General features: G+C 41.1%; 1 protein-coding gene and 1 long non-coding RNA gene across 5 annotated transcripts in view; one reads left to right on the forward strand and one right to left on the reverse strand.

The window, feature by feature from the left end:
* Positions 1–27,909, reverse strand: part of LOC126404988 (potassium voltage-gated channel subfamily C member 1-like) — a 170,455-nt gene that overhangs the window by 111,273 nt on the left and 31,273 nt on the right. The gene's annotated exons all lie outside the window — the stretch shown is intronic.
* Positions 20,691–21,851, forward strand: LOC126404997 (uncharacterized). Its single transcript, XR_007571545.1, has 3 exons — positions 20,691–20,773; positions 20,857–20,918; positions 21,357–21,851. It is a non-coding gene; the product is annotated as an uncharacterized LOC126404997 (long non-coding RNA).

The raw sequence follows: 27,909 nt of genomic DNA on the forward strand, positions 1-27,909 counted from the left end.
AAATTTAAGTGTTTTAAACCTACTTGTTGTGTTGTTTTTATGGTATTGTCTGTGTTTTTGTTTGTATCTTATATGGACTTGAGTCTGGAATAAAGTTTATTATAACGCTGTACAATATAAACATAAAGCAGAATAAAATAATAACATGCAATGTAGGGGCAGAATCTGACATCTCCTGTTAATAGTTGATATCATGGACTGTGATGACCAGCAGCTTATCACTGACAGCATGTCAGACTATTTCTCTGTGTTTGCTACACTCTGTTTGTCAGTTATAAAAAGATAAATCACTTTTCTATAATACATCACTGATATTTCAATGGTATAAATTACTTATTGACTTATAAATACTTCAAAGACAGTACCAATAAGTGATTAACATAAGGGGGGGATCAAAATAAAATAAATAAATGAAATAAAAATCAACCAGCCACCCTCCTCCCCTGACAAGTAAAGAACAGTCCCTAAAGTGAGGTGAGGTTCGTGGAAATGTGAACTGCTCGTTTCTCCTCTGACACGTCATACCTGTGTGCTGCCAGGGCTTGGCTGGTATTTTTGGGCAGTCATGACACCGACGAAGACTTCTTGGACCTGGAGCCGGGCTTCTCGGTCGCCGGCCGGTAAGCCATTATCATGCACCACCGTATTTGACAGGAATACGTATTTCTGTCTGTGTCTGTGACCCCCGTTCAACCCACAACCGGCAGGATTCGCTTTTAGTTTCTGCTGCGGCTTGGCTGCTCCCTGGTTTATCCAACCAGCATTAGCTTCTGTTCCTCAGCTCCACCGGTCAAGCTGGCGCTGATGTTTACATCCATTATCGTTGTCAGTAATGCCTGCGACGGAGCATGCCGCCGGCTCTTGCGTTGTTTTAGAGATGCAAACTGTTAAAGCCACTCAACTGATTGCTAGTCTCGCGATACCCGATCCATGACTCTACAATCGATTCATCTAAGGATTCTTGGCTGATTCGTATCGATTGAGGAGGCTGCTACCGAAGCAGCCGTATCTCTCGCTTGTCAAACCGGATATCCGGTCGTATCGGTTAATCGTTCCCAACCCTACTTTTCACTAAAAGATGAAAGAGTTGAGTCTATCTCATTCGTATTTGATGTTTTTTTAGTACTGGCCCCCCAGGTGTTTTCACATTATCTATTCTGGCCCTTATTCAAAAAGGTTTGAACACTAATGCACTACATAAAGACGTGCAAGTGTACAATGTAGTTTTTATGATATCCTGCGAGAATGCACTCAAAACGGTTCATATGATATCCTACAAATGACTGTCTCACAAATGATGTTACGTAGTTAACATAAAGTTACTTACCATAAACTTCAATGAATAGCCTGGGCTTTTATTTGTTTTAATCACTGAACTCAGCCAGCGTATATTTGGTACAGGTGTCTGTCGGGGACAAGCCTTTAACTTCTCTAATACAAAACTCTTGCTCAGCAAAGATGAGAAAAACTACAAAATTCTTCATTCAAACCAGTTTGATTATACTAAAAATTAGGATATCGAATAACATATCATCTAGCTCTGGCAGACAGCACATCAGAGAGAGAAGAGAGACCGTTATTGTGCTCATTTGACTGCATCAGATGATTACAGCACCTGGCATGGTGGCACAACACCACTTTTTATCCTCTTAAAACAATATTCACTACTTGGATTATTTTTTTATAAGAACCCTTTTGATTCTTTTAATCACTTGACCCTTACAAATCAAAGGAATATAAATAGGATTGGACACATGTTCAAACTATATGACCATTTCGGTGATAGGAAGTCACAACTTTTTTGAGTTGCATCCCTCTTTGGTGCTCAGAGCCTAGGTAACAATGTGTGTAGCATGTCCATATTGACAAACCTTTAAAAAATGTATATTTGTATGCACGATTAATGCAGCTAACTGACAATAGCTCAAGTGGGATATTCCATAACTTGTTGGGCTTTTAAAGGTTTTATACATTCAAAAAACTTCTATTAAAAAAAACGTCTTGGCAACCAGACCCAGCATCTAACTGAGACCATTTGTCAAAATGTATTGCCACCATCAGCTAGTAAAAGGGAATCGGTAGGCTGTTAAGTGAAGTTTTACAGTAAAGTTAGGTGACTGTGGTTAGGTTAAGGATATGAAATATACTGATGACGTACCTTGAAATGACTCAAAACCATCTGTGACCCATCCACCACCCCAACCTGCTTCCTTTTGTATACTGCCAGGTCATTGGTCACGTGATCGCAGCCTTCCCAAACACCTGGGTTGTACATGTATTATTGGCTTATGATGATGTGAGATATGAACAAATTTTAGTCCAGCACTTTTTGTAGCAAAATGTACAAACAGTGCATGAATTCGGTTGGATGACCACACTTCCCTAAATTTAACCACATCATGTTTATGGCTAAACCTAACCAAAGTTAAACCATAGAGGTCTGAGATCAAAATATAGTTTTGTTTTTTCAAATGTGATGTGTAACAGTTGTGGAAGGCACAGGCAAATGACGTTTTCCCGCTGATAGGGGAGTCAGATCAGAAAAAGCTACGTGTTGTTCTAGAGTTACAAATTATGCAGTGTTGGACTTAGACTTGGATCTGCCGGACACTAATGTCCAGTGTCAACATCACCTAATATGACAAATGTAACGTATTATACCAATCCTAACTGTTATATGTGTTCCCACTTAGACCACAGCTTTTACTAAAAAATGCGACACCAGCTGAAATTATACAAAGTGTTACTTCATAAATTATATCACATTCTCTCTCCTGTAACAGTGACACAGCATTCGGGATGTCCTCTCTTCCACTGCAGAAAGGACACACACATACACATACACATACACATACACACACGCACATGCAAAAACACACACACACACACACACACACACACACACACACACACACACACACAGTGTCCCTTGTAAAGGTGACTTCACTACAAATAGCCTGGCTGAAGATTTGCATACTGTTTACTCCCCAGGAGGAGGATACAGCAGTACAGGATCCCTCTGCGCACACACACACACACACACTCACACACACACACACACACACACACACACACACACACATTTAGAATGTGAGTTCTGCCAAGTCAGTGAGAATCTAACCGGACATGCTGTGTGAATGTGCGTGTATATGTGAGGGAGTGGAAGATGAAAGACATAGCAGTAGAGGTTGAGGTGAGAGACAGCCTGTATGTGGTCTTGTAGCTGTGTGTTGTTGCAGACAGTAGGAAGTGGTGCACTGCATTAGTTCTTGGTGTGTTACAGTAGCTGCAATGTGTCAACACGCCTCCCTCTGTGGATTTCCCCTCTTGTCCCACTTCATTTCCCCTGTTTGAACTCATTTATCTCTTGCTCTTTATCTGGTTGTTTGTCTGGCTACCTTAATCCTCACTGCAGCTTGTGGCTTTCTGCATCCCCCAACCTGTTTGCTGTCTCATCATCTCTCCCTGTCGATGACAGATGGCGACATGCAGTAGATGTCAAAGATCAACTTTGACACAAACAAGTACAAAGATGTGACTATATTGCAATAGATATTAGAAAGGATAATATCGTAGGGGCTTTGAAACCAGCAGAAGTGGCCTTTTTAGGTCTTTATCTGACAGTTTGGACAGGGTACAAACTTTTCTTCTTCATTCTTTACACAATTTTTCTTGTGTACAACTGAGAGCAGCACCACAAATGCTTTCAAAGACATCGTCCACAAGTGTCAAGACCACAAAAACATGCAAAAGACACCAGGTTCTTGAAGAGTTCTTGAAGAGAGTTCAGGGAGGCAGGTGGATGCCGCAAGATGGAGGCTATCACTGCAGGCTGTTCCTCCTGCTTTTGAGTTTGGTCACGATCTGCTAAGTGTCCCAGGGGGTCTTCAAAATTTATTGTGCTACTTGAAAATATACATATGCCTCACTAAATTTGTTTTTAACCAACCAACTACTGTTTGCTACCTCTGTCCTTCCTTCCATAAATGCAATCTCTTCCTTCCCTTCTTCCCTTCCTCCTCAGAGATATGGACAGAGCAGCCGACTGAAGCCAACCAACCTCAGCCTTGCATAAACCTCCCAAAGTACTCTGATAGTAATTGCTGTCCGGCCTTCACCAGATGTATGTGTAAGCAAAGCTGGACTGCACTGAATCAGCAAGGAAAGGGAGGAGGTGGCAGTGCTGCTGGAGAGAAGAGGATCGATGGGACTCTTTTGGATGATAAACAAAAGAGCCTTGATGTCTTTTCATTATAAATCGATAGATTAAATTCCATCAATCTCTACGTCTCCGTAAGTCATAAATACCGCCAGTCAGGCAGAATTTGGATCTTCATTCCCCTACGCCGCAGTATGTCCGTTTGGTGGATGCTACGAGAATATCTTGCTAACACTGGAGCTCATTTAGGGGGAAAAATACATATTTTCCTGGATAATCTAATCTGCTAAGAAAGGTAGTTTGTGCTTGAAAAGACTGAGCAGAGGGAGAGAGCAGGATGGGTGGAGGAAGAACAGACTAGTTACAGGCTAATGAAATGCCTGGAGCTCCCTGCTACCTACCAACGGATACCTAAGGTAGAACAATGGAAGGAAAGCAGGAGGAGGAGAGGCGCTGTCACAAAGCGACAGGGCTCTGGCACTGAGAAAGCCATCCATCCGTACACTTGCTACAGTACTAAAACAGCCCCGGGCCACACTGCAAAACCTGCTGCATCTAAGTGTGTGCGCATTTAGGCTGAGTCCACTTGGTTGGTTTAATCAGCCTGAAGGGGCTCTGTCAGACTAGATTTTAAGTGTGTGTACTTTTTTGATGGACAAAAAGAAAAAAATAGAGAACAGGAATCAAGACTAAATATACCTATTCGAGAAACAATGCAAGAACTCAAACTAAAAGAACAATGAAAAATCAGGAACCCCTGGAGAGGAATCTGAAAAATGAGATCAGTATGAGAATTATTTCCCTCCTCCTTCCTCCCCTTCTCTGATGGAGCACTGCTGCAGGCCACATATTGCTGCAGTGCTCCGCTCGGTGCAGAGGTAGCTCCAATACACTAAGTAGGAAGGACGGAGCTCTGCCAAATAGTGCCCCAGCCTGGCAAAGCTCAGAGAGAGGGCCAAGAGTAGCTGCTGCCAAAAAGTGAATAACACACGTACCTGGGGGGCAGAACAGGCCAGTAGGGGCGCTGTCTAACATTTCCTGCCACTGTTGTTACCGTTAATATAGACCACTGCTACAGTTTACAGTTCTTATCTACTGCTTCGCAACAACAACCAAAGTTGTTGTGTTCCTTTTTCAGGTTTTTGATGATCAGTTGAATTATCTGTTTATCTTTGACTAGATATTGGTAGCAGAGCCACGTGGTGATGGGCAGAGCTGCTCATAGCAACCTAAAATCTCATCACTGAAGCATCTCCGAGCAGGACAGTGAACAACTTCCTGCTCACTCATAATGAGATGCATTGTAGTGGAGCTTCAGCTCAAGGCTTAAACGCCTTGGAAAAAACAACAATGAAATTAAGACAGAGGACTTTGTATGTTGCATCATCCTGATTTCAAAACACTTCAGGCAAAAGTTTATAAGACTTTCCTCCATGTTAATAAAAACTTAATTTTTAATCATTCTCTCCAGACATTCTCAGGAGTGTGAACTGTAAAAGATAACTCCTGTTGACAAACTGGGAAACAGTCATTGCACTTTTTGGAGAATTTCAAAACGGCACATTCTTTAAATTCATTTTGGAGATGCACCGATTTATCGGCGGAACAACAATATTAGCTGATATTTGCCTTGTTGACTGCTGTCAGCCTATTGGGAAATAAGATGACACTCAATGATGGCAGTGGCCGATGTTTGTTGTGTCACATCAGTTTTGTGCAGCCTAACAAGCAGGGCTCTAGACTAACACTGTCCCGTTGTCCTGGGGACAAAAGAGAACATGTTTGCAGTGAACATGGATGCCTTTGGGATGAAAGGAAGCACTAAACTCACTATTAATGCATCAGGAGATGCACCCTATTGTTTTCTTGATAATGCTACATTGTGAACAAAAGATCCATGTTGAAATTGGTAGGAGGAGAGCCAGTTAACTATTAGCTGTAAGCAGTCGGTAGCTGGAACTAACAGCTAACAGAGGCTGCATTGAGTTACTGTTCAAGAAAAAGTGAGTGTTAGGCGAAAGTAGTTAATGATGTTATCATGTGCTTACTTGCTGTAAAATCTTGTAGTAATAGTAAAAAGGCTTTTGCAGCATTTAAAAAATAAAAATAAAAACACCCTTTTCATGTAAAAGGTTATATAAAAGGTTGTTTCATAAATTTGTATGGTTGCATTTCATTCAAAGGTCCAATGAAGGGCTAATTGACTTCAGAACAGTTTGGTTATTGTTTTATATTGATTTCCTACAAAAGGGGGCATAAATAACATCAAAAACAAAATAAAAAACAATTAAAACATCAGTATTGGCCATCAGCCAAGTTGTTATTTTAAACATTGGTTTTGACATGAATTAGACAGGAGATCCACACACAAAAGTTTCCCGTAGTTATAACTGCATTGGTTTCGGCCCGGAATTTCATTTCATTGGTACATCTCTAATTCATGTATGTAATTTGTCACTTGGGGCAGTGGAATAAGTTGTTAACACATTGTCATTGTATCACCTTCTCATTCTAACATGCTAACTGCTAATTAGCCCTGAACACAACGTATAGCAGAGGTTGATGGGAATGTTAATTTCCAGGTATAAGGACATAAACCAAAGTAATGGACAAATACCATTAAAAACTCTATGTTACAGTTTTCATATTTAGTTGTATTACCTTTTGAGAGTGATTTATCCATGTTAATACAGGATATACTGAGAACAGCTACATGAAACAGGACTGTATGACTGAATGAAACCTCCCACTGTCCACCGTAATGATTGACAGCCTAGCCCCGCCTGCCCGCCTCATATTGATGTTTTAACTGGCTGGTTAGATGAGGTCATCAGCTGAGCAGAGCACTCTACTTAGGTCATATATTGATCTCCTCTGTTTCAATGTGTGTGTGTGTGTGTGTGTGTGTTGGTCAGTGCGGGCATAAGGTAACTTGTGCAAAACAGAAACAGGCAAATAAGGGCTAGGACAGTGACTTAGGTGAGATCGTGGCAGATTTGAGCACCTTTATACAGTAACTGTGTCTCTGTATTTGTGTGTATGTGACTGATAATGAAATTAAAGACATGAGACTAAAAGTAAAGAAGAGTCTCCATTTTCTTTTGTCTTGAAACTCCCCAACAGTGAGGAGAGAAGTGCTGCAGGTACAGGACTGGGGATGTAGTTCAACCATCAACCCACTGACCCACAGACACATACACACACACACACACACACACACACACACATACAAAAATTACTGCAGAGCCCCAGGGACAAAGCAGCCGGTTGCGTTCCTAGGCAGTGATGCTCCCAAGGGGGGGGCCTCACTAATACAACTACTGACCACCCCCGGCAAAAACAATCCCAGGTGACATTACTGTCTTTGAGAGGCTGCAAAAGGTATGTGGTAGACAACTAGACAACCTAAGGCATCCATTGGTACTAACCATGTTGACATAGCTTGTCAGGAAGGAGACTAAATAATGTTCTAATTTTTTTTTCAAGGGAACAACTGGCATGGCCATTTTCAAAGGGGTCCCTTGAAATGGGTTCTATGGGTACCCAGAAGTCTTCCTTAACTTGAGAAGACTTGTTACCAGTAAATGCTTTGTTCTTTACAAATAATATACTCCTTTGAATTAGAGCTGTATATTTGTCCTTTTAAGGAAAAGAACAACCAGCCTTTTTGATGAACAATGAATCACCTAACACGTACAGACACATAACACATTAAAACAGAACTGCTGTGAAACTCAAAATGTTAACTGTACCTGTGGTCAGTCTATGCACATCACATGATTAGTAATATTACCTATAACAGATTTTACGTTCATTTGGGATCACTTTTCATTGTTATGCAGATGATTTACAGTTGTATACGCCTATAATCCTGCAAAATGGGTCAGATATAACTAAACTTGAGACCTGTGTAGCTGCAGTTAGGGGATGGTTATCTAGAAATGTCCTGTTACTTAACTCGGCTAGGACAGATGTGATGATTATCGGTCTTGCAAAATTAAGGCATCTGTATGAACATTTTACTTTGTCTCTGGATGATTCTGTGATTCATTGCAGTGACAGATTTAAGAATCTTGGTGTGCTCTTTGATCAAACCCTCTCGTTTGATTTTCCTATAAAGGAGGTGACCAGAGTGGCCTTCACCTAAGAAACATTACCAAGATTCGACCTATCCTTCAATTAAAGATGCTGAGATCCTTATTCATGCTTTTGTCACATCAGGGCTAGATTATTGCAATGCCCTTCTGTCAGGTTTGCCAAAGAAGAGTTTCAGATGCTACAGAATGCAGCAGCTCGTGTGGCAGGGCTGCGTCGCCGTGTCCTTGATCTTCGGTTTTCCAGCGGACCGTTTGAGCAAGTCCGGCTTCTCTGCTGCTAACGCTGCTGCCGGGATACAGCTGAGGAGGAGCCAGCTGCTAATGTTATGTACCGGGACACTGCTAATGCTGCTTGCCGTGCTGCTGTAGCTCAGTCGTAACTGTAACTGATGCTGAGACTCTACTGACTGCGTGACTGGTAGACGGCGGTGGGTGGCGCAACAGGCCAAAACACAAATTCAAAACATAAACATGATTTGCAGACCGTAAATTTTTTTTTTAAATGCGAATATTCTGGCTGTACTATTGTCGGTGAGATCAGTATGTTATATGAACATTATTCCTTAGTCTCTGTGACATATTAGGAGGATTTTATGACTATTTGCTTTATATTTCTTACATATAGCTCCTTTAATGTATACTGTTTTAAGTAGCCTCCTTGGTTTTTTTTGTACAGCACTTAATAAATAAAATAAATAAATTCATTAAAATTAATTAGAAACCAAAGTATATCAGTATGTGATTCCTTAACTCTTGTAATGACGTTGTTTTCTGTGACATAGTTTTCAACAGCATAATCAAAATTCTGTCACTTAATTATGGATTTTGGTTTTAGTGTCTCACCCAGTGGCCCCATCTGGCCATCCCTATGAAAAAATTCACCTTTGTGTTGTGCACTTCCCTTTTTACTCTGTGTGGTAACGTCCTTGCGGGAAATATCAAAAAGGCTGGGGTGTTGCTGTCGCACAGTTGTCCACGGCAGCAGATCGCTCTGTGTTCCTCTCAGTCAAAGTGATGGCTGTGACGGGAGAAGTCATGGAAAACAAAAAGAAAATAAAACATGCTAAACTTTCTGTAGGGATGTTGTGAGGTGTCCCATATGTGGCGTCACTTGTCATCTACTATGACACACTACACAAGATAAAACGATGGATTATTGCATACGACACTCATTGCCGTTCACAATCTGAGCCGACACTGCCACCTTAGGCTGTAATTGAACTGATGTGTAGCCTGAACCTGGCATTAGCAGGAGTGCTGGTGCAGAGTGCTGATACATTGGCTGGGCCTAACAGACATGGCAGTATTTTTGCATGTTGATTGAAACATATAAAAAAAATATATTACAGAAATACCACTAATGTCTGATCTCATTTAAAAACAGTGCTGTCATTACACAGTTTTTTTAATCTAAAAAACATATCAGGCAGTGTACTGTTACCAGATTTTTCAGTAGTGCTCTATCAGTAGTTCTGCACAGCACCTGCAATATGATGATTACTTTGGTATTTCATCAGCTACACCAAGACACATCAGGGAATATGCCCGGGTGTTTGTCTGTGTTCACATTTTCATTTCTCTCTATCACTTCATCGATCTCCCCACGTTTTACCTCAGTCTTTCCTTCTCTTGCTCTTTATAGTGTGTGCCGTCCTTTGTCCTCAGTGCAGTCTCGTGGCGAGGTGCAGTGTCCGACATCTAGACTTTTTTTTTTGCCACGACGGCAATGTCAGTGGGTCAGTCAGCCTCTTTGTTCCAGACTGAAATGTTTCAACAAGTATTTGATGGATTGCCATGACATTTGATACAGATATTTACAGTTCCCAGAGGACAAATCCTACTGATTTTGTGTATCCCTGTAGACCAAAGGCTGTTGTATGCTCCAAATGCACTACTTTGTAAGACTTGTCTTCCACTCAGATTGGAAGGCAAGCTGTTCTAAATAACCACACTCACTGGCGGGGAGGGGCAGAATGCATTAATCCGTCAAATGGGTGCATACTTTTAGACAATCTCTTCTTGAAGGTGTTAAAGCTGGGGTATGTAGTTTTCTGGAAAGGGCAAAGAAACGACAGAATTTGAGGATACACCCTTCTGCTGCACTTCTTTCCTCTCTGTCCTAAGCCCCTCTCATCAAACGAGCACGGGCATATGCTCATGCTTCATACAGTAATGCAGTGTTTCCCTTCATTGATTTATTTACACATTTTCATTGCAGAGCTCTCTCTGTTTATTAGACCACGAATGAGACAAAAGTCACTACACCTTGCGGTCCCTGCATCTCGCTCCCTGTGGACTGCTTCGAGGGCAAGCAGTAGCTTCAGGGACATTGAGTCAGCAGCTGTGGTGGCTCAAATTCACCAGTCACAGCAGGTTTTCCGGTCCCCCTATGCTAGCTTAGTTCAAGTTGCTGTAGCCACTGTCTAGGTGTCTCTGGAGTTGCTGCCTGCTCTCCTCCAGGTGAGAGATACCCCTTTCGAACAGTCACAAGCTGGCTTGGCTTTGCTTGGTTTGGGCCATCAGCCCAGCACAGCAGGGATTTGCATTTCCATTACAACAGAGCTACCTGTGTCTTTAACTAATGATGGCTAGTCTTGAGAGATGATGTTTAAAAAGCAGATCCACGGCCAAAGTTCCATGTTATTTTTTCTGCATGTGTTTTTCCACAGCAGGACAGGTAAAAGAAGTTTACCTGTTGGAGTTGAGCTGTTTGCAGAGGTGCAGTAAGAGCCTGTTGTCTGCAGCTCTTCATCAAACATCTCACTGTGGCTGTTTCTGATTTTACTCCTCCTCCCTGCCGTATTATTAAACTTGCCTTTATTGAAGAAAAATCACTCACAAAGTTACGTTAATGCAGTGATAAACATGTTTCATTTCCTATAGATTCTTCACAATAAAACTTCTACACACAACTTCTAATTCGGCTAATAGCAAACACCAAACACTAAAATAAAACAGATATCTAAAGTATAAACAGGATGCAGGACAGAAATTAAACTCCAAACAGCAGAGATTCAGTTAGAAGCTATAAAAGTACTGAGAGCTGAACACATGGCGACTTTTAAAAACTCCTCTCTCTCTGCAGACAGAGGTGAGTACAGTCTTGCAACACACAGCTTGTTTGAGGCAAAAAAGCAGGGTTGTCTGGGGCTGTGGTCAGCAAGACATCACCGCTTCCCGGATGAGGATAGGTAGCCCGGCTTTTGAACCAACTCTGGAGAAGGTCCATCTCTGTCACAGCTTGGCATGGCACAGCGCATCTTAATGATAATGAAAACACAAATTGCCTTGACATGGCTTGACTCAGCGCGTACAAAAGTGACAGTGGAAAAGGCCCAGTAGTCTGTAGCGGTGGGGAGTGAGGTACAGGTAGGTAGGAGTCATTTTCACACTATGTAAAACAGCTGAATGAGCGGCACCACTGAAGTATGGTTTCCATGAATCTGTTTTGACAGACAGCGACAGATGAATGAGGTGAAGCCCTAGCCTTATGTTATTTATATGATTTACACCATGGCATGGCCCTCACACAGATCTGGTTGATCCGACACTATAAAAAATTATTGAAATTATATATATATAGGCTATATATATATATACACATACATATATATATATAGATATATATATATATACACACACACACACACATACACATATATATCCATCCGTCTCTCCCTCAATCACCTCTCCCCCATCGGATTCTCCGTCACTTATGTCCTGAAGCATCGCTTTTCTGTCTGTCTTTCTTTCTGTCTGTCTGTCTGTCTGTCTGTCTGTCAAAACTAGCTTGCATTTCACAGAGAGATGTTAAGAGTTTTATTGTGACAAAGTTACAAGCATTTGAAAATGGCAGGGGGGTAAAAATGACCCCTTGGTGGTTGTAGTGTTAATAAATAGTAATAGACATTTTATCACAAATTCCTCTTGCATCAGATCTTGTGAAATATCGCTTCCATGAATCTGTTTAGACAGACAGCGACAGATCAATGAGGTGAAGCCGTGCTGCGTGCGGCAGGCAGAGCGTGTGCAGAGTTTTGTACAGTCCTCAAAATAATAATTAAAAAAGAAAAGATCATGCCATATGCCCTGTTATTATTAAAGGGACATCTCATCATCTGTCTCTCTATGCTGATGACATTTTATTGTACCTCTATAATGTAGCTAACTCTCTGCCTCAAGTTCTAGATCTTTCCCAGAGGTTTGGCTACCTCTCTGGTTATAAAATAAATTGGTCTAAATCAATACTATTGCCATTAAACAAGACAACTTAAAATACTGAGCTCACCCACCTTCCAATCTCTTTACATAACCATGGCTTTACTTACTTGGGTATTCAAATTAGACCTACACTTGCACTTACTGTCAAACATAACTTTAACGCAGTTCTCACTAAAGTATAAAAAGATCTTACTAGTTGGTCTGTCCTAGAAGCTGGTCTCCACGGTTGTATTTCGGTCATTAAAATGAGCGTACTACCACGAATCAATTTCTTATTCTCGATGCTCCCCCTTCCTACCCCGGCAAAATTTTTAAGGATCTTGAGTCTATGTGTAGAAATTTTATCTGGAACGGGAAACGTCCCAGGATCAGCTTCTCTACCCTTTGTCACCCCAAAATCTCTGGTGGTCTCTCCCTTCCTAACTTTAAATACTATTATTGGTCCTTCCAATTAAAAGCCTTGTACACCTGGTTGGACACATCTTCAGCTATACCATGGCGTTCCATAGAAAGTGCCTTGTGTTTTCCGGTTAGGATTCAGGATTTGCCCTTTTCCGCCATCAAACAAAAAAAAAAAAAAATGCAGAATCTCGTATGGGTCCTATCATTTCTAACACATTATTCATTTGGCGCTGTATAGAAAAACATTTATCTACTGACCGTAAATATCATGAATTATCACCCATATGGCATAATAATGCACTTCTCTCTGGGTATGCACCTCTTATTTTCCCTAAGTGGTCCACACGAGGCATTAATGTATTAGGCGATATTTTTGATTATCGTGGTTTGCGCTACTTTCGGGACTTGAAGGAGGACTTCTCTCTTCCAGGCTCTTCATGGTTTTTTTTATCTTAAACTGCGCACTGCACTTAAAACATATGGAGTACCTTGGGATGTACATCTCCCTCGACACCCTTTAGTAGCTCAATTGACTAGTAAGACTACACTGGTAGCCTCACTGTATGACAGGCTCTCTTCTTGTGATACTAAGCCACTCCCAGTGACTAAGAGATGGGAAAATGATTTTCAACCCCTCAACTTGGACTGGAATTGGCCTTCAATCTGGAACATCATTTCTGCCTCCTCTAAGAACCTGGCAGATCAGATAATTCACTACAAGTTTGTACACAGATCTTACTTTACACCGGAGCGCAGATGTCATTTAAACTTGGTTGATAGTGATCTATGTACTAACTGTTCTGATTCTGTCAGAGGAGATTATTTACACATGTTCTGGTACTGTCCCATTATTAATTCTCTCTGGGGATATGTAAATAAGATTGTTGGGACCATCACTGACAAATCTATTCCCACCTGCCCTGCTCTTTATCTGATCGGATACAATCCTAACATAGTGTTAACAATTCAAGAAAGAAGGATTATTCTGGCTGCCTCTACTGCTGCTAAGAAAATCATAATTAAGAACTGGTTTGAACCTATAATTAACAAGAATAGTGCCTGGTTATTCATTTTTTCAGATGTCTGTCTACTAGAAGGGTCCACTGCTAGTATCAGTGGGGCTAAAGCTGCAACTTTAAGTAACTGGTCAAAAACTATAGATATCATTCAGGGGCTTCATTAACCCTTTAGCCTCACCTCGCCTCTAATTTCTTGTTATGTAGGCTAATTTTATTTGTCCAATACTATTTGCCATGCACGTGTATGTGTTTTGTTTATATGTGAGTTTGTGCTTCTATGTTTCATTTTTGTTTGTATGTCAACTTGTTAACATCATTATTTTGTCTGAATTTCTTCTTTTTTACTGAATTTTATTTTTTAAGGTCTTTCTGATGTATTTCTGTGTGATTGTTTGCTCTATTAGTTTTATTTGTTTCAACCTAACAATAAATAATTGACCAAAAAAATAAAAAATAAAAAAATAAAGAAAAGATCTCTGTCATCATTTCCAATATTCACAAGCTGTTTTTATCTAACGAAAGATTCTGCTTCAGTCCATATTTGTTGGCGTGTAGTGTGAAAAACAACATTTTCGCTGAGGTTAAAAAATCCTTGTCTTTCGCACATTCTGTAATGGCCCATTCCGTAGGAACAAAAGAGTACAACATAATGCTATAAGCATGTGATAAGAAGAGCCGAGGAGTCATTTTCACACTATGTAAAACAGCTGAATGAGCGGCTCTTTGTGAAATACGGTTTCCACGAATCTGTTTAAACAGACAGCAACAGATCAATGAGGTGAAGCCGTAGCCTTATGTTATTTATATGATTTACACCACGACATGGCCCTCACACAGATCTGGTTGATCCGACACTATAAAAAATAATTAAGGTGAAGCCGTGCTGTGTGCAGCAGGCAGAGCGTGTGCAGAGCCTTGTACAGTCCTCAAAATAATTAAAAAAGAAAAGATCTATGTTATCATGTCCAATATTCACAAGCTGTTTTTATCTAATGAAAGATTCTGCTTCAGTCCATATTTGTTGGCGTTTAGTCTGAAAAACAACATTTTCACTGAGGATTAAAAAAAAATCCTCGTCTTTCGCACATTCTGTAAACAGAGTGGGGTCTAACAGCACTATAAATCACATTTATATAGCCATATATATACATATATATATATATATATATATATATATATATATATATATATACACATATACATATTTAGTGATAATCATTAAATATGCTCTGTGTGGGAAGCTCTCTCAGTAATAAGAGGCGCAGTAAACCGCTTCAGCTTCCACACTCACTGCTCCTCCTGGTGGATAGACAGACCACTGCAACTGGTTTCTACAAATTAAACTTAGGGGCGTTACCAGTACGCCCCGTATTCTCTACGTCATCGCAGGGGATCTCATTAGAGCTACGAGCCCGGCCAGGTGACGACAGGGACCCGTCACGGATTGGTCACGGCTCCACCATGGATCAAACGGAAATTTGAAGTGGCTGCATTGGTAGAGGACACACTGATTTGAGGCTCTAGCTAACTAACTACCTAAATTTGAACTTTAAAATTAGCTGCAGCTGTGATACTTTGGCTCCAGTTAGCAGAAAGCTAACTAATCAGCAAAAATTTTTCTCCGTCTCTGAAATGGCTCTCAATATCGACACGTTTTATTCCAATATTGACACATTTTATCTAATTCATTTTAGACTCTCTATTCTCTTTTTTATAAGTCTGTCTCCCTTTTTCGGGTTGCTTTGCAGTGTAGGCAGTTGCTGCCAATGCTGAAATAGCAACTTTCTCCAGAGGATTCTCCACCATTGAATGGGGTTTTCAATAAAAGAACGTGCACACACATCTGCATTTGTAGAGCAGCCAACAGGAACACCCTCTCTCTGAAATGATCTGTGATTGGGCAAAGCCTCCTGTCACAAGCTAGATTTTCTAAAGCCTGAAAACAGAGGCAAGAGGAGGTGCAGAAGTTTAGTTTTCTCTCAGACCACTCAATTTGCAATATGCTGAAAGGTTCTTTTGGGATTTTTGCCCAATGAAGCCAAAATAGATCTGCCTACCTAAGCTTTAATGCTGTTGCACTCATTTGTATGTATGGAAAGCTAAAGAAGTCATTTTGTGAAGACCAAAGAAGAGAAGCTAATATCTAGTACAAACCCGGCTTACTTTCTTACCACCACACACATGACACATCACTGCTTGGAGTGGGCATGCTTGTCAGATTGTCCATTTCAGAAAGTCACAGAAATTATCAGATACAGTGTAAAGTCACTTGTTCAGATATGTTTTATATATTTTTCTGACATGACCTCTAGTGGTTGTGCGAATGATGGTTGTCACTGACAAACAAGGCAGGAAGCAGCATGATGTTGATACAGCACAGTGGAACCTTTAAGTTGGAAGGTCAGGTTGGATGGCTGTGAATACAAGTGTCTTTGACAGCAGTGACCATAAATGCACTTTGTCTCTGTAGAGGCAACATTGGTTTCTTGCTCACACGGTGTGAATGAAACTGTGCAAAAGTCATAGCAGCCTAAGATTTAGGTCAGACCACAGAGCAATGCAAATCACCTCATACTTCACCTAAACAATTGAAAAGTACTCTGTCCATACCCCCTTTCCCACCAAGTGAGCTTTGGTGATTGAACCAGTTCTGTTTAGGTTTCTTTGAACCTCTTGTTTGCACCAGTTTTGGGCAGAACCATCTTGTAATCAAGGTTGTGTCATCAATGGACAGTGTTGCGCAGTGCACAATGAAAGTACTCAGTAGTAGAAAGAAGCCGGATCACACTGATTAACTGCGAGCTTTTGTTCTGTTATTACTTTAATTTGTTTTATCCAAAAAACAAGCATGGACCAACTAATGATGATAAGAACACGTAGCAGACTATTACATGTCATCTTCTCTCTCCAACTCGTAAAATATGACACACCCACTGATGTCATCATGATTCACACTTGAGGTCAAGGAAAACCTGCTATGGTTTTGATCCAGACAGGAACCAACTTTTCCGGTTTGAAACCAATGGTCACCAATTTTGGTCAAAATGCTTTGACTGGTTCAAAATAAAGCGCGGGAACTAGAACAGAGCTAGGGCTGGGCGATATGTCCTAAAAAAAGCCGAGCACAGCCGATTGCNATATCTATCAGAATGGACTACTACCTCTATAAATGTGGTTATAAGTAGAGTAGCTCATTCTGTCAGGTAGGAAATATCTATCAGAATGGACTGTTACCTCTATAAATGTAATTAGAAATATGATAGCTCATTCTGTCAGGTAGGAAATATCTATCAGAATGGACGACTACCTCTATAAATGTGGTTACAAGTAGAGTAGCTCATTCTGTCAGGTAGGAAATATCTATCAGAATGGACTGTTACCTCTATAAATGTGATTAAAAATATGGTAGCTCATTCTGTCACCACCGGACCCCTTTCTTATCATACGGCAGTGTTTCCCCTACCATCATACTGGATCACAACAGAAGTCATTTAAGGTTACCTTTCCTATAGAACAGGTCTATACCTTGTCCTTTTATTAAACAAACTAAATAGCCTTATGTTACAGGCTGAGCCTGATGTGTGTGTGTGTGTGTGTGTGGAGCTGTGTATGTGTGTAGTTGATGTAGGAGGTATGAGACGTTAGTGCGCCGGGTGTGCCAGGAAGAAAGTGAGGCATGTGCTCTGTTGTTTACATCGAGCAGCCACAGTAAAGAAGCCTACGCAGTTCTACATGCTGTTTTTGTGTTATTTCCCGCTATGTAAACGTCAGACACTGATGAGAGAGGCTGTGCATCATCCCTGCAGTGCTGAAAATAAAGTGCCGTTCTTTAACGCAGACGAAGTCCCGTTGTTTATGTGTTGTTGCCACAACGAGCTAACACAAGCTAAAGGAGCTAATGGTCTTTGGAGGTCCCTTTACTACAGTTCGGGGGTCTGCCAGCTTGGCGTTGGTAACACTTATTTATCTGGGGTCTGCCAGCTTGGCGTTGGTAACACTTATTTATCTTATTTACACAACGGCATGTCATTTCTGGCCCTACACGGTGCACGTCTAAAATCCTCCTCTGCTCTCTGTGTCGTGCACGGCGGAGTTCAGCCCTGATGCGCACACACACACACACACACACACACACAGGTGAGCACACAAAAGCGCTGAAGAACTCGTTCCCTTTCTTGAGAATGAGTTCTTCAGCGCTCGCTGTCATGTTTGTGTATCAAGCGTGCGGGGGGGGAGGGGTGAGCCCACTATGAACTACGGGAGCCCAGCGCGGAGCAGCAGTGGCGGATTTTAAATAGAAACTCGATTTTCATTAAAACAAATCGGCCTAAACTACAAATTCGAATTAATCGATAAAATCGATTTATCGCCCAGCCCTAAACAGAGCTCATTCTATGTTAGTGAAAAATGGGTAACAATGACTTTTTTGGGTCCAAGACCTATGGCTAAGGAACTCACTTTAACCCTGATCCTACAATAAAGTAGGGATAAAATAAGTATGACATTGGACTTTCTGCCAATATCCGATATGCCGATATGTGACAACTCATTTTAACCGATAATCAATATCGATATATTCACTTTTTTCCTCACCTATTATGTGTGCATACTCTTATAATGATGGCCCACCAGCAGATGGAGACATGAACTACTTTTCAATGTATGTAATATTCATTCATTGTGCACAGTAAGAAAAAGCATGTTGGCCGATTCTGATTTTCTCATTTTAAAGCAAATATCGGCCAATACCGATGACGTGACGTGCATCCCTACAATGAAGATTAAGAAAAGTTTCTTAAAAGGTTCCCAGGTTAAAAAATGTCCTGCAGTTCCTGTAAGTGGACTATGCATTTTGTTAGAATTACACCAATGATGTTTGATATATTGCCTGTGAACAAACAAATGGAGACTGATCTGCAAAATTTTCCCCACAGATACTTGGAAGATATTCCAAAAATAAAATGAGAGATGCCCTTTACTTTCCAGAAAAACACACAAAAATGAATTCACAGGAAACAGAAATACACACAGTAAATAATGGAGGTGAAGGGTAGTGGTCTGGTTTAGCCTCACGGTCAGGAAGATTTTGCAACAAATGGAGGAATATGTCAGCCATGGCATCAAAAAGTGCTGTGAGGTTTCTGGACACAGGTGATTTGCATTAGTGGGAGAAGACGAAATGGATTGCATGGCTTTTTTCTTCACTATTTTTTGGGTACACTTAGCTTTTAGTAATGCAGAGCATTATGACAGCATTGTACACTGATGTAAAGAAATGCCTGGAGGTACATTAACTAGCTGCCATCCTTTCACTTGGTTCCTTTCTTGCGTCCTTTGTTTCCTTTCCTTCCTAGTTTCTTTCCTTCATTTTTTCGTGCTTTGGTCCTTTTCTTTATTTCTTTTTCCCTTCAACTGATTCTTTCTTTCTTTTTTTTTCTTTATTTCTCTCTTTCTTTCTGTCAAATCCACACATAGGCTACATGATGAAATTGTAAACAGAGAGAAAGAACATAGAATCAGAAAAAGGGTATAGTGTCAGAACATGTGTACACTCATGCTTGTGTGTGTGTGCATGTGTGCGTGTGTGTGTGTGTGTGTGTGTGTGTGTGTGTGAGCAGCGAAAAGTCCCTTGAGTGATTTAAGAACAGCACAAGACCTTAGGGACAATGCGAATGAGAGCAGGATAATGGAATATGATAGTGTGCAGAGGGACAAACCAAAGACAGAGAAGAAGCATTTACACACTTTGGGGAGACTATTAGTCCTTTATAAGCACATATATATTTTTCTTACAATATAACCATCATACCAAATATCAAATGTTATATTCTCTTATCAGACACTCTTACTACTGCATATAGTTCTCATTTACACTTCTGTCATTCAGGCATGCTTCCCAGCACTGCTCCGTCTTTCCTCCCAGCTCCTTGGCACACCTTCACCCACACAGCTCACTGAGGTGAGGCAGGCAAACAGAAGGCAGTGCACTTTTTTCTGCTTAGTTCTCCTGTTCTCCCTGATCACTGCAGTGCTCCACAATGCCATTCACATTTGTCCTTGTAGAAATGTTCCTCTCTTTTGCTGCGTCCTCTCCTCTCCTCTCCTCTCCTCCCCACCCCTCCCTTCCTCTCTCCTCTCCTGAAATAAAAATACCTTATTTTTCTTTCACAAGACTGTGAATTCAACAGAGATCAACCACTATCAACCTCTACAGAAAGCAAAAAAAAGGCTTCTGACCAAACAGCAGACAAACGTTTTCATGGATTGTGAACATATTCGAACATCTAGCAAGCTGAAGTCATATCTCTCAGGAACATGTACCAAGCCAGAGCTAGGAAAGGAGAGTCACTGTGGGGTTCATCAGTCTGTTTTTCCACCATGAAATGCATACTCAGTTGGACTGAGGTAAGGTGACTGATATGAACATTCCAGTGTTCGGACATAAAAATATTCTTGTAGGTAAGTTCAGGATGATTGTCCTGCTCCAATGTTCTTAAAAAAAGGGTAGCTAGTCCTGCACTTTTCACCCACTATGAATATGAACTCCCTCACACACCCTTAAAGCTGAAAGTCAGCACTTTAACTTTATGGTCAATGTTTTATTTTGAGACTGTGCTCAGCAGGATGAGTCTACAGCCATGCTAGTGTCTCTGTGAGGCTGTATTTAGGTATATGTAACCCAGGTTAAAAAAATCTGCCTTAATATAACTTAATTATTATTGCACTCCCTCCGAACACCTCGACGTCACTACCTCACGTCACCCAGTCATGTGACCGCGCCTAACCAATCACGTCACGCAGAGCGAAATTTGTAGCAGCTGCGGCGGATCTCCTACTCAGAGTTGCGGGGAGAGCCGGTCGACAGCTGCGTGCAGGTTCGTAACCATCTGGTCTTTACAGACGTTCGCTCTTTCGGTTGTTTTCTACTCAGCATGCTAAGTATGTCATAACCTTTTAGATCCGACTACTGGGCCGCTGGGAGTTCGTGCCGCTGTCGTGCGTGGTTTATCAAAGGAACTGGTGAGTGTTGCATGTTCGGGATGTTATGCTAACGCCGCTAGCGTTAGCATTAGCATCGGCCGTTCGTGATTCATGTGTCTGGGCTATGTTGTGCTAAGCAAGGCTAGCGTTACCTTGTGTTTTGGTTGCTACGTCTGCTGCATGTATTTCGGCTGTAGCACAAGCTAAATTGCTACATGCCCACAGTGAATGCATTGTTGTAATTTGTTATTGTGTTAGCATGTGCAAACTATATGCCAACCTGTAGTACTTTGGATGTAGCTAAAACATGGAAACTCTGAAAGCACTTTGGATGTTTATATGAATTGTATTTTCTATGTTTAATTTATGATTTTTATTTTGTGTACACATAAATGGATATAAATGAGGTAAGCTAAAAGTTAACACAACTATCTGCCATAACACCTTGGTTTGACTGGACCTGTTATTTTGATGCAGGCCAGGTGTCTCCTTTTGGAGCCGAAGATGGCGAGCTACTGAAACTACGGCTGGGAGCCAACAACCTCTGTAGCACTACAGCATCGCAGCCCTACTGGTCTGGTAGGAGGCTGTCACAGCCTGCCCCACGCAATTCTCATTAAACTGCCACAACTCCACTCACATCCCTTCCCTTCAATGGACAATATTCAATGGACAATTCCCCATGAACGCTCACTCAGACCCTCGTGGATTGTTGTGACAGTGTGTAGATTGTGTGCAAGCAACTTTGGGGATTCATTTATTTTCCCATTGTGAACCTTTGTATGTTGTTGTGTTAAATCCTGAACCAAACTGAGCCATATCTAAAGTGCACTTAAGTAATATTCTAACCGGTTGCCATAACTGCAGTTTTGTATATATTTTGGGTTTTTCTATTTTTTTTTCCTTACCATTTGTTGTTGTAAATATTTTGGGTTGTCATATTCACTTTGAAATACAAGGTACCTGCACTAATTAACCGCCTCTGGTGTCCTTATTAGTTGCTGATCACCAGCTTCCGCAGCCGCATCTAGACTTCTGAGCCGATTCTAGCCCATAGCCACGGTGCATTGGCTAGCCCATCTGGCTAATATTGACAACTTATTGATATTGGCTAACGAGTGCAACTACCCGCTACATATAGCAGTGCTGTGAGCTAAATGCTAATGTCAGGATACTAACATGTTCATAATGACAATGTTATCATGCTCATGTTTAGAACAATCTTTGACAGATTATTAGTATACTAACACTGACCCTGTGTAGTGTATTGTTGTCAGGTTCAGATATCTATTAGTCTGTTTAAGGCTTGTATGAACATGCATTTCAGTAATCTGAACACAAATCTGACAGCTGAGACTAATTGCACAGCTATACATTCACACTTGCTGGCATGCTAGTCACTTTAGTGGTTTTGTTGGTCAATTAAAGCTTTCGCTGTCAGCAGAATTTAAGACATCTCCTTCAACAGGGCAAAACAATGAACAGACAATCAGCACTTGTCATGAAATGGGTTGTTAAAGTTATAGAGCTTTAGTTGACTCTCACCAAAACAACCACCATGTCCTGCATTTATGATGTAGTCCTTGTTGGTGTTACATAAAGATGCATTTGCGTCTTATAAAGGGTGATACGGTTGGTGAGTGTTGTTCGGTAGATATTGTTTAGCATTGTCAGTACAAGAGTTTTAGTGGGCTGAAGTTAGCAATTAGTGCAGCCTCGCTGAATTGCTATCATGACTGTAGACTTAGTCTTGTTGTAATAAATTTGGCTGCATCTGTTTTGAACTTGTCTTTAAATACCAGCTCCTTTCCACACTAACTCACAAATTGTACACACACTCAAAGAGCAGCTGAGCACAATCTGATTATGCGTGTGTTTGTAAAAAGCAGCGGTCAGCAACCTATTCATCTCCATCATCAAATAACACACGTCCATGTATACCCCTGCATCAAAACGCGCGCACACACACACACACACACACACACACACACACACACACACACACACACTTGCAGAGATTTCCCAGCACCGTACTGAAATGGAAAGATTAAAGCAGCTGAATTTATAGAGGGCCAAATGGAACATCACAGGATATGGGAAGAAAAAGAAGAGGGGGTAGAGGAATACATGGGGGGTGGGGGTTATGAAAATGGAAGTGGAGAAAAATAGAGAAATAGATAAAGGAGAGATCCCTTCATCTCCTTTCCCTTGTAGAGTTCCCAGCTACTTCATTTCTCATGAAGTAATCCCTTCTTTACCTCCCTCTCTCATCCCCTACTCCTCTTCATATTCATCTACTCATCATTCTGCTCCCTCTCCTCTGTGTCTTTATGTCACTCTCTGAATGCTGTGCTGCAGCAATACACTGCTGGCATTCTGACATTCTCCTTTTCTCACTTACATCTTGTCCCTCGGTATCAAACACACAAAACCAATCAATCAGAAGTGAGACATGTCAGAACACAACAAACACAGGAAGGCTTTACGGAAATCATTGTATTATCAATGCACAGCACGAGGACTAACAAAGAGGTTTATGGCATCACTGTGTGTGTGCGTGTGTGCGTGTGAGATAGACTTTATGAAATAATATCTAATGTGACATGCCTCATTTGGCATTTTGGCCATTGCCATCCTTGACTTTTGGAGCCAGAAGAAACTACATTTGGACAAGAGGGTGGAGCTGTAGAGGAAATAGGGTTGGATCTGACTCATACGCCTCCTCTACTATGCTTCTTCAAGGCAGAAATTGCAAACGCTGTGATGCTGCATCACTGTTTGTATAAAAGGTACAGTCACGGAATGGGGGACAGAGTTGTCTCGCCTTCAGGCTGGTGTCTGAGGCAGTAAAAATGCTGAGGATCATAGGAGGACATGATCATAGGCAGCACAGGTGTGATGTTTTGATGACGTGTTATGTGTGCTACCCACTACAAGGAGATTTGAAAAGCAGCTAGCAGCAGTTAGCAGCTAAGGCAAAGAAGAAAAACAGCGGACGCAAATGTCCACAAATTGTGAAAACAATGAGGTGAGGGAGCTCCTTACCCTCCAAACAGAGGACGAGATCAGCCACCTTATAACAGAGACAGTAAATGATTATTATTGCCATGTAATGCCATTGTCACTGTTCAGAATGCACTGTTGACGCGTATGTTATAAGTCACACCAGAAGCTGACACCATCATGTTCTGCGATGCTGGCATGCTAACTAAAATCACACACTGGAGAAGCGTGATGCTGCTGTCATTTGATTCTGTGAAAAAATGCAAACATGACATAAAGGGGAAACTTTATAGTGGCCCTATAGCAAAATCTCTGTGTCAAAAGGTCTGTGGTGATGCCTCCCCCATACAGCTGTCATGAACCGGGAAATTAGCTATCGAGACAAAAAGTGAGCCAACCTCAAGTGGTCATTTAAAGAAATGTAGTTTTTGACACTTTAGCATTACATCAGGCCTGGAGGTTGCTGGTGTGTGTGTGTGTGTGTGTGTGTGTGTGCGTGCAGGAGCAAGAGAGAGAAACAGCAGACTCTGCAATAAAGTCTGTTAAAAGACAGAAGGCAAAATGGACCTTCTGTCTCTCTTGCCCTCCTTACCACACTCCTTCAATAACTTAATCTCTTTCTCTTTTCCTTATTCGTATATGAGAGAACAAGAATCAGTTTGTGGTTTGAAGAAAAGGAAAGCCAGACATATCTAGTCAAACAACATCCACTTTTTTCTGTGTAATTCAATGTGCCTGTGTAAGCCTGACAGTAACATGTAAGTCAGACTGTTGATAATTCCCATGCAGCATACAGTTACTGAGTTCCTCCATGATCGCTCTTGCTTTTTCTTGCTCTACATTTATTCTTTTCTAGCTATACTTTTTTCATAAAGTACAAATACAACTGTGCCCACAAAGACTTAAGTAAAATGAGAAGATTGATACTACTCTGATGTCTGACCTCTAAAACTCAACAATTAACATGTTATATCTCATTTGAATCATCTGTACAAAAATCAAAGTGTAAAACCAACATGTCCTTGAGCATAAGCATCCTTGACAAACTGAATGCAACTCTCAGATGAGCAATGGCTCTGGTAAAGAAGGTGATTGCAAGATGCCATAAAACGGAAAATCAAAATTTCTACGGGGAGGAATCCTAGACTGTCCGTCAATATGTGTTCCCCCAGAATGTTGAAAAAGAAACATACGCCCTTGTCCTTGAGATTGTCGCCAGTGATGACGAGACACGAAGAAGGGACTGCTCTTGGCCACGAAATAGTCAGTGTCATTTTGAATAAAGTTCAGTCCCACTGTATGTTAATGTCCTTAACAAACACAAAAATAAAGGTTATGATCTTGGTGTAAAGATCACCAAGCAAACAGTCATTATGTCTCTGGAACCAAACTAATCAATTGCCAATGGATTTCTGTCCAGGCTGCATTCAGTAGAGCCCTCTATAGGACTGGGGAGGACAGAGGAGGAAGTCTTTGCTCTGTGGTGAGGCTCATTTGTTCTGTTTATGCTTTAACTTGCAGCCATGCTAGCAGCTCTGTGATACTGTACTTACAGTAGGCACCTCTTAGTGTAGCATGTTAGCATGCTAACATTTGCCAAAATACTAAATACAAGGTACCGGGGAGGCTGATGGAAATGACATTAGGCTTGTTCAAGATGAACTGTACCTCACCTGAAAAGTGGACAAGAGCAGGCGGCCGCAGCGGGGGGTGGTGACAAAAAGCTGTGGTGAAGTCGGACAGTTTCCCGACAGTTTCCAGCAGCCTTCAGTCCATACAGGAAGTCTCACATCCTGTCCAATATGATGTCGATTTATTAAATTTTTTTTATCAGATCCATACATTAGTTTGTTCTCAGTCTCCAATTTTGTTAATTATGATAGATCGAGTTATTAAAATGTTTTACAGGCAATCTGAAATGTATGTTCATAGTTTAATTTTACGTGAATTCTCATGTAAATCAGCATCATATCAGTTTGCTGCTGCAGAGCACCTGAACAGACCTGTCACCTCAACTACAGAGGCTGAATAAATTGTGTCTGACGATAGGGTTAATATTTTCAGGGGGAAAAAAACACAAGGCAACAGCTTTCATTAAAGATCAGTCAGATACAGTCAGGGCTTCACATCTGTACACATGTTATTTTAAGAATCCTCACATCCCACTGACCACAAGTCTCTGTGTTGTTAAATGCCTCAATAATTAAAATAGCCCAATGTTAATATAGGCTACAGTACACTACATATAGTTTATGATAGATGTATTAAGTCTCTGACAACTAAACTTCACCATCAGTCACACAACATGTTTTCTGTTAACATAATAAATCTTCAAATCAGAAAAATAGCATTTAAATTTCTGAAATTCAACAAAAAAAAAAATGTATCTACCACGTGACCTTGTTTGGTCAACATCTAAACCAATCAGCTGTTAGATCAGGTGAGAGCCAGGCGTTTCCTATCATGCTTCTGATGTTGCAGTCGGTGGAAAGCAACTGCAGTGCCTGGCTCTAAAAACTGCTGCTGCCTTGAGATTATCGCTGTCCACTTATGTAAGACTTCAGAGCAAGTCAGATGAAGTCGAACACAAAACTAAGCCAGTGATCGAATCTGGGCAGGCCTATTAGCCTATTTGCAGGTATTTGGAAATAAACCAAAATATGGGACAACATTCTGACCTGATGATGGGGCTAGAGGAAAGTAACTATCAGAAGGATTTACTTTCTTGGGACCATGAATCTCTGAGCAAAATTGATCTAACAGTCATTGACATTTCAGTCTGGAACAAAGTGGTGGAGCAAGCTGGCATCGCTAGAACCCCATGGGGCAGCTGTGGCTCAGAGGCAGAGTGGGTCGTCCACCAATCGGAAGATCAGCAGCTCTGTCCCCGGCTCCTCCAGTCTGCATGCTGAAGCATCCTTGAGCAAGATACTGAACCTCAAGTTGCTCCTGATGATGCTTCCATCGGTGTGTGAGTGTATTAAAAACTAAGTAGCAGGTGGCACCTTGCATGGTAGCCTCAGCCGCCAGTGTATGAATGTGTGTGAATGGGTGAATGTGACTAATAGTGTAAAAGTGCCTTGAGTGGTCGGATGACTAAAAAGGCGCTATACAAATGCAGGTCCATTTACCATTTACCATCATGTAGAAGGGGCTAAAAGGGTGACAGTTATATCTAAAGTTTAGCAGTTTTTAGCCCCTATTTCATAAGCCCCAGTGACCCACCTGTGGGCCGGTCAGTGCAGTCATTGAAAAACCATTTCGTGCAAACTAGGAATGTACAATAATACCGGCACCTCATCGGTGTCGGCCAATGTCGGCTTTATGATGAACTATCAGAACCAGCCAACATGCTTTTATTTAGTTTCCACAATGTAATTAAATGAAACAAATTAAAGACATAATTCAACTTTTTTTAAAACGACGGTAACTTTTTTAACTGTCTCTATATTCACACAGCACGAAATTAGACAGATAATCTGAGAAAAATCATACTCTTCCGCACCCTCATAGCACTTGTGCTATGAGGGTGCGTGTGAACGAAACCAACCAATCAGAACCAAGGAGTCTCTAACACAGCTGTCAATCATGTCATTCACTGCTTGTAAACTGCGGTCAAACCAGGCAGATCGAACATGAATCAAGATTCTGTTACTGCATTGCATATTTTTCTCCCCCAATGTTTTCAGAAATATATTTTAGTGAAGTGTTTAACTGTAAAATAAGAAAGTGGCTCTGGCGGGAGGTGGCATGGATGTATAAAGAGACCTGGATTCTCATTTATAAAACAGTGCATAGGATCAATACTAAAAATGTACCTCCAGACCAGTGCTGGGTAAGGGTTACTTTAAAAGTAATCAAAGTACTTTACTGCATTACTTTTTTAAAAAAGTAACCAGTTACTTTACTGCGTTACTCCCTGAGCAAAGTAACTCAATTACTTTAAAAGTACTTCCAACGTTACTCCCTGAGAAAAGTAACTCAAGCACTTTTAAAGTACTTTTGAGTATTCTACATTTCCTATTAA

Source organism: Epinephelus moara, chromosome 18, assembly GCF_006386435.1.
Source record: "Epinephelus moara isolate mb chromosome 18, YSFRI_EMoa_1.0, whole genome shotgun sequence".
NCBI classification, from domain to species: domain Eukaryota; kingdom Metazoa; phylum Chordata; class Actinopteri; order Perciformes; family Serranidae; genus Epinephelus; species Epinephelus moara.